This window comes from Nyctereutes procyonoides, unplaced genomic scaffold (assembly GCF_905146905.1).
Source record: "Nyctereutes procyonoides isolate TBG_1078 unplaced genomic scaffold, NYPRO_anot_genome, whole genome shotgun sequence".
In the NCBI taxonomy this organism is placed as follows: Eukaryota; Metazoa; Chordata; class Mammalia; order Carnivora; family Canidae; genus Nyctereutes; species Nyctereutes procyonoides.
This window is the reverse complement of record NW_026575046.1, coordinates 18757698-18766047: the sequence shown is the minus strand read 5'-3', so window position 1 is coordinate 18766047 and position 8350 is coordinate 18757698. Positions and strand designations below refer to the sequence as shown.

Here is an 8350-nt window from a genome sequence, read left to right as displayed (position 1 = left end):
CGCACACACACACACAATCTAAGGTAAAGAAGATAAAACTTTATAATGATACTGACAAAAAGAACTTTCCAATTAGGAGGAGTCTTTGAAGAGATTTGAACCAGATCATGTAGATCCTGCAAATTTCAACAGTTAGAGATTGCACAGGGGAGGGAGAATATTCTCGTAGCATGGCCATGCAAAGTAACGTAGGGTCTGATGAATAGACTAGTTGGACTGATGCAAAGAATTCACATAAGAGAGCTATGAAAGAAAAAGCTGGACAAGTTCAAATAAAATAACCAATGGCGATCCTTGGTTACCCATTCAAGGAGACAAATTTTATTCATTGAAAGATGAAGAAACATGTTTGACAGGTTGAGGTTGGGCTGCCTCTACTGACCTGGCCATTTTGTACCTTCTCTGTCCTTATCTCCTATCAACCATCACCTGGCTTGCTCTACTCCAGCCATAATGACTTTCTTGCTCTTTGTCAAATACATCAAGACTTACCTGCCACAGGGCCTTTGTACTTGCTGCTTAGTGCATCATTACTGCCATGCTTTTCCTCCAGATCTTTGTTTAGCTGGGTCCCTCATTTCATTCTTGCACAGTTCAGCATATTCCTCAAACAGGGATTCTATCATTCTATACTTTTGTACTCTGCTTTGGTGGTCTTCATAGCATTGCCTAACATCTCTTTCTCACCCAGGGACACATACATTTTTTTTGTTGTTTTTATTTCTTGGTCATTTGTCTCCTGTATAAGAAGTTGAAAAATAAACAATGCAGCATGGGTACTCCACCTCTGTCATGTTTATTCCAGAGCTTAGAACATGGGTAGAACAATAGGAATATTCATGAAGTATTCATTAAATGAGTTAATAGCACCTTAATAGATTAATTAACAAATAGCTAAAGAAGAATTTCAGGAAGATTGGCATACAGTATGGGAATCTATGACAACAATCCAAATAAGAGGTAATAGATTAGCTTGAAATGATTACCCATGGAGATTAAAAAAAAAATGGAAAAGCTTGATTTGCCTCACTAGGCTCAGAGTCCTTATCTGTAAAACAAAGATTGTTTAACTAGAATTATGATTTCTCATTCTTTTCCAAAATGTGACTGCAAAATATGGAAGTATCATCAGGAAACGTTGATTTCAGAAATGGGGGATGGGAAAAGTTAAAGATGCCTCAAAATTCTACAATAGTGGCTTGGAAAATGTTGATACTTGTCCACAGCTAGTGGTAGAGAGACGAAGAGGAGCCAGGGAGGGACATAATGAAGAAGGTTCATAGAGAAAGAGGCAGAAAAGCCACATTGTGGACCAGGTATAAGAAAAGGAGCCATTTCAAGGGAGAAAGGTGGTGGATAGAGTGACACTGGGGAGGACGGGGCCTGGGATGGTGCCAGGGAAGATTCCCTTTAAGAGGTCCTGGATGCCTTCCTTTGGAAAGAGACATCCAACTGAAAAATATAGACCCACAATTCTTAATAATAGAAAACATAGTTGGACGCCTGGGAGTCTCAGTGTTTAAGCATCTGCCTTCGGCTCAGGTAGTTGGGATCCTGGGATCGATTCCTTCATCAGGCTTCCCGCAGGGAGTCTGCTTCTCTCTCTGCCTCTCTCTGTGTCTCAAATAAATAACATCTAAAAACAAACAAAAAAACAAACAAACAGTTGTGTTCGGTGAAATGAATCTCAAATAGTCCCAGCTTTGAATATCCACCTTATCCTGCATTCAGTTCACGCAAAGCTTTCCTCCTTCTAAGCTCATTGTCCTACCTTAGAAGTTATCACCTAATAAAACCCCTCATTAGAATTATGAGTATTCTAACCATGCATGACTTCTATCTTGCCCATCTCCAATCCATTCTCTAGAAAACTGCCAGAGAGATCTTTTTACATTTTTCCTTGAATCATATCATATCACCTGCTCAGAAGCCAGCTACGGTTTCTCACTCACCTGTAAAATAAGAGATTCCTTGATCTGACCATGTCCCTCTCTAGCATGTTTTGTTCCATTCTCCCACACTCCCATACCCCCTACTTCCCATCACCCCATTCCTACAGCTCTAGCAACACTTCCCTGTTTTATTTGCTGCATAAAAGTTACCACAAATGTAGAGGCTTGCAACCACACACGCATATATTGTCTCAAAATTCCTGTGGGCCAGGACTATAATCGTTCCTTAAGTGGGCTCCCTGACTTCAGGTCTCACCAGGCCACAGTCAAGGGGTCAGCCAGGCTACATTTTTATCTATAGCATCAACTGGGAAAGAAACAATTTCCAATCTCATTTGTGCTGTTGGCAAAATCTATTTCCTTGCATCTAAGTAAGATCCCTATTTTCTTGCTGGTTTTGGTATGAGAAATATTCTCAATTCTTAGAGGCCACCTCCAATTCTGTGCCACAAAGGCTCTCTCCAGAGGCTTTCTCGCAACATGCTGGTTTGCTTCCTCAAAGACAGCAACACAGAGAGAATCTCTGTCCTATAGAGTCCCCAGGCCCTCTGTTATGAGTTTTTATCTAATTAAGTCAGGCCCATTTCAGGATAATTTCACTTTGATTAACTCAAATTAACTAATTTGGGACTTCAACTGCATCTAGAAATCTCTTCACCTTTGTCATATTCTGTTGGCTGAAAGTAAGCTATAGGTCTCCCTCACACTCAGGGAGAGGAGACTGCACAGGGCAGAAATATCAGGGTGGGGACTCAGCGTTCTGAGTCACCAGAGCCTTCCTCAGTACAATCTTTCCTAAGGTAGGAATTGTCTACACTGTTGCCTCGGCCTATTAGATTCTTCCTTTCACTCTTCACCTTAATTAATTCCTAAACAGTTTTCAGAACTCAGTTTGCATATTATTTCATCATTTTCCTTCCTGGACTATCCTGTAAATACCATATGCTACTTATTTATTTATTTTTTTTACCATGGTATATATTACAAAAGCTTCACTGAGATGAAATTCACACATTATACAGTTCACCTATTTAAAGTATGCAATGGCACAGATTTTAGTACATTAACAGAGTTGTGTGATCATCATCTAATTTTAGGGTATTTTCATTACCCCGAAGGGAAATTCTGTACCCATCAGCAGCCATTACCAACCCTTATCCCCAACAGCTTTAGCCAAACACAAATCCACTTTCTGTCTCTATACATTTGCCCACTCTGCACACTCCATACAAGTTGAATCATACAGTATGTGGTCTTCATAATTGCCTCCTTTTTTTTTTCTAAAGATCTATTTATTTATTCATGAGAGGCACAGACTGCAGAGACATAGGCAGAGGGAGAAGTAGGCTCCTCGCAGGGAGCAGGATGTGGGACTCGATCCCGGATCACCGGATCACGAACTGAGCTGAAGGAAGGCACCCAACTGCTGAGCCACCCAGGCATCCAGATAATTGGCTTTTTTCCCTTATCATAATGTTTTCAAGGTTCATTCATGTTGTAGCATGTTATCACTACGTCATTCTCACCTACCACATTCAATTTAAGTAACTTTTAATCATATAGCTATACCACATTTCGTTTATTTATCCAGCAGTTGTAGACTTTTGGGTTGTTTCCAGCTTGAGGTTACTATGACTAATGCCGTTGTGAATGTTCATGCACAAGTTTTTGTCTGAACATATGTTTTTAATTCTCTTGGGATACATCCCTAGGAGTGGAATGACTGAGTCATAAAGCAATTCTATTTTGAGAAACTGTCAAACCATTTTTCAAAGTGGCTATACTATTTCGCTCTGCAACTAGCCATGTATGGAGGGTTTCAACTTCTCCACCTGCTTGTCAACACTCCTTACTGTTCTTTTCCTTGGGAGGGGTTGGGGAAGGGAGCAGTCTACAGGTGAATTTTACCAAATATTTAAAAATTTTAGAAAAAATCATTTGACATAAACTTTCAGAAAATTGAGGAAGGAATACTTAATATATTTATGGGGCCCAAATTACCGATACCTAAATCAACTACGTATTAGACAAAAAAAATTATAGAACAATATTCTTTATGAAAATGGATGCAAAACTAATAATAAAATATCAAATCAAATTCAACAATATATAAAGAATAGTGCATCATGACCAAATGGGGCTTACTGCAGAAATATACAGGTAGTTTAACATTTTTGTGAAAACAAATGCAATTTGGTACATTAATAAGTAAAATAGAAAAATTATATCTTTTCTAGAGACACAGGTAAAGACATTGTTAAAATTGAACCCCCATTCATGATAAAACTCTCAGCAAACTAAGAACAGAAGGAGACTTCTATCTGGTAAAGGACAGTATAAAATACAGTAATATTGTCCTTGAGCATGAGACACTGAACCCAATCCTGCTAAGATTGAGAACTGGACAAGAATATCCTTTCACTATTTTTATTCAACATTATACTGGAAGTTCTAGGCTCTAGGCTCATCCTTAGAAAAGAAAAGTAAGTAAGAAACATATATATATGGAAAGGAAGAAGGAAAATCATCTTTACCCCCAGGCAACATGTCTGTATATTTCAAAGTTCCCACATCCTGCCAACTACTAGGGCTAATAAAGTGAATTTAGCAAGATCACAATATACTGTCAGGAGATAATTCTTGCTGGGTCTCTCATGTTTCTGCCTGACTGTCACAGGGCATGTGGAGGGTGTCTGATTGATGACTCATACTCTGGGTATTTGTGTTGGCCTCAGGAGGCTGGCTGGAACTTCTGTCTCTGTTTCTACTCATCTGTCTCCAGCGTAATATCCTTACGACCAGTGAAATCATCCTTGATCATCAGGGCTCAGACCTCTCTGCCACCTCCCCTTCTCACTAAGCTCGCCTTTCATCTTTTTTATAACAGCTCCCCCGGTGAGTGTAATGTGGCATCTCACTATTGCTTTGACTGGCATTTCCCTACTGACTAATGACACATCTTATCAAGTACTTATTGGTCATTTGGTATATATTTTTGGGATAAGAGTCTATTCAAATTCTTTGCTTACCTTTTTTTTAAGATTTTATTTATTTATTAGAGACAGAGAGAGAGAGAGAGAGAGAGAGAGAGAGAGAGAGGAAGAGACACAGGCAGAGGGAGAAGCAGGCTCCATGCAGGGAGCCTGATGTGGGACTAGATCCCAGGTCTCCAGGATCATGCCCCGGGCTGAAGGCGGCGCTAAACCGCTGAGCCACCGGACTGCCCATTTGCTTACTTTTAAATTGGACTACATGCCCGTACATTATTGAGTTGTCAGAGTTTGTTTTGTTTTGTTTTGTTTTGTTTTTTGTTTGCATATAGCCTGGCTACAAGTGTCTTATCAGACATGATTTATAAATATCTCCTCCCATTCTATAGGCTGTCTGTCTCTTCATTTCTTGTGGGTATCATTTGTAGCACAAAAGTGTTTTACTTTGAAGAAGTCCAGTTATCTATTTCTTCTTTCAGGTCTTGTGCTTTTGGTGTGTTATCAAAAAAACCATTGCCTACCTGAAGGTTGCTAGGGCTTATTCCTGTTTTCTTCTAAGAGCTTTCTAGATTAGCTCTTACATTTAGGTCAATGATCCATTTTGAGCCCATTTTTGTAAATGGTGTGAGGAAGAGCTCCAATCTCACTCTTTTGCATGTGGACATTCCATTGTTCCCGCGAGTACCATTTGTTAAAAAGACTATTCTTTGCCCTTTGAATTGTCTCAGCACTTTTGCTGAAAATAAATTAACCATGATATAAGAGTTTACTTCTGGACTCTAATTCTGTTCCATTAAGCTCTATGTCTATTCTAGGGCCATACCATCCTGATGGCTATAGCTTTGTAATAAGTTTTAAAACCAGGAAGTATGAGTCCTTCAACTTTGTTCTTTTTCAAGATCGTTTTTGCCATTCTCAGTCTATATCCATTACTTTAAGGCTTTGAGAACACACCCTCCCAGCTTATATGGTTCCAGACTGAAAGGTCTTTTTTTAGTCCTTCCTCAAATGCCAGACCATTCATCCCTTTGTTTGGAAACATGTTGCATGCCTCCCCAAATTATCACTGACAGTAATCAACAGTGAGCACAGAAAGCGGCTGGAAATCAGGGACAGGATGGAAAACAAGGGCCTGTTAAGAGAAAATGACAGATTTAGGTCACCAGAAAGTCTTTGAATAGGATGTTGTGGGAACAAAGTGACTGTCACAGTGAAAAATTAGATCATAAATCTTAGAATAAATTCTTAAAACAGTTTCCTTGTGTTTTTCTTTTCCTCATGTGGACTGGGTAGATTGTGTTGACTAAGTTAGTTCATTTTCTCAGACTCCTGCAAAATGAAATAAATCTGTGCTGTTTCTCATGTTCTCTTTGCAGATCCTGCCTTTTGGCCTTTTGTTGCTAAATGTTCATGAGATTTTTCATACCAGTTGGAAATTAAACTGTCCATGCTTTAATCATGCTCAAAAGAAAAAAACAAGTTAGTTTGGAGACACACATATCTAGAGTTGCAGTAAAGTTACCCACATATGAAGCTTTTGAGATCACATGTCTATGTGCCAACTCTTTACATAGTCACATCAGACCCTTTCAGATGGCCAGAGAAAGTGACTGCTTTCATTTCACAGAAGCAGAAACTGAAGGTCCAAGAGATAAATGGACTTGCCTACATAAATGAGGATGATAGGGACAGAGACAGTACCAAAGTGCAGTTTGTCAGCCTCCCTTGGGTCCCTGTTACAGGTTGAATTGTGTCTTCCAAAAATATATATTGAAGTCCTAACCACTGGTGCCTGTGAATACAAACTTATTTAGGAATAGGGTCTTTTTAAATATAGTCAAGTTGAGTTCATTAGAGTGGGATTTAATTAAATATGACATGTCATTATGAGAAGAAATATGCCATGTGACAACAGAGACAAAGATTGTCTGCAAGCCAATGAATGCCAGCAGTTGATGGGAACCATCAGAAGCTGAAAGAGGTAAGGAAATACTCTCCCCTACACACTTCAGTGGGAGCATGGTCCAACACCTTGATTTTGGACTTCTGGCCACTAGAATTCTGAGATAATGAATTTCTGTTGTGTGATGCCACCTAGTTTGTGGTACTGCATTATATCACACCTAGGAAATGAATACAGACACATGAATTTCTTAACACAAGACTTTATAACAGGAAATAAGCCATCTCAGAGCCCCAAATGCTGCCTCACAATATAAGAAGTCTTGCTATTCAAACTCAATTCCACTGAACTGGGACAAATTCAATCTTGGCCAGTGACCATGGTATAAAATATTCTGCGTGAATACTGTCAATACTGAAAAGCTTCCTACATCATGATTCAGAGAAGTCCCCCTTTTGCCCAACTCTGTCAGTTCAAAATTTCTTCCTCAAATTAATTTGCCTTCCATTTACATCCATTCATTAATAAAAGTTCTGTTTTTTGAGGGTACTCAGGATTGTCTAATTTCCCTTTCATATCACGATACTTTATACATTTAAAATCAGAGAGACAGGAACGCCTGGGTGGCTCAGCGGTTGAGTGCCTGCCTTCGGCTCAGAGCGTGATCCTGGAGTCCTGGGATCAAGTCCTGCATCAGGATCCCTGCATGGAGCCTGCTTCTTTCTCTGCCCATGTCTCTGCCTCTCTCTGTGTGTGTCTCTCATGGATAAATAAATAAAATCTTTAAAAATATCGAGAGATAACACCCACAGCCCATTTTCTTCTGAGAATCTCAGATGTTCCTCATAGATCATGCTCCAAAACCATTCACCCATTCACCCATCCCTACTGGACAAGTGAATCAGTGTCCCTCTAAGTGCAGCACCCAGAACTGAATGCCAAATTTTCAGCATTAAATGCTTAGAAGAGATAAAAACAGAGCCAGCTGCTTGCTCTCTAGACACCTGTTCTGAAACAACAACAACAAAAAACTATTACTATAATAGCCCCAATTGTCTCTCAATGAGGTAAATCTTGACAAATAGAAGAACGGCTTATTCTAACATGCTGTCTATGGCCATACCACTCTGAATGCATCTGAGCTCATAGGTCATGATGGATCCTCATAGGATAAGATTAATGGTCTCATGAAAAAAAAAAAAAGGAAATGGAGATCTCCTGGGTGGTGCAGTTGGTTAAGTGGCCAACTCTTTGTTTCAGCACAGGTCATGATCTTGGGGTCCTGAAATTGAGCCCTGAGTTGGGCTCTTTGCTCAGCAGTGAGTCTGTTTGAGATTCTCTCTCCCTTTCCCTCTGCCCTTCCTGCTCATGCTCTCTCTCTAAAATAAACAAATAAATCTTTGGAGAAAAAAAAAAGAAAAGAGCCCTCATTCTCTCTCTCTGAATTCATGGGCTCTGCAAAAATCAGGAAACAGTTAACTTGAGAAAAAGTGAAAGGAACACTA

The 8350-nt window shown here is 39.5% G+C and overlaps 1 long non-coding RNA gene across 4 annotated transcripts in view; it reads right to left on the bottom strand.

Annotated features, from left to right (window-relative positions):
- Nucleotides 1–277: 277 nt before the first annotated feature.
- The window catches only part of LOC129509880 (uncharacterized), an 80916-nt gene continuing 72843 nt past the window's right edge, over nt 278–8350 (bottom strand). For 2 of the 4 annotated variants that reach the window (XR_008664427.1, XR_008664430.1), the window contains one exon: nt 281–1636. This is a non-coding gene — a long non-coding RNA (uncharacterized LOC129509880). Of the gene's footprint in view, nt 1637–8350 lie in introns of all 4 variants that reach the window. The other 2 variants (XR_008664429.1, XR_008664428.1) reach the window with 2 other exon arrangements.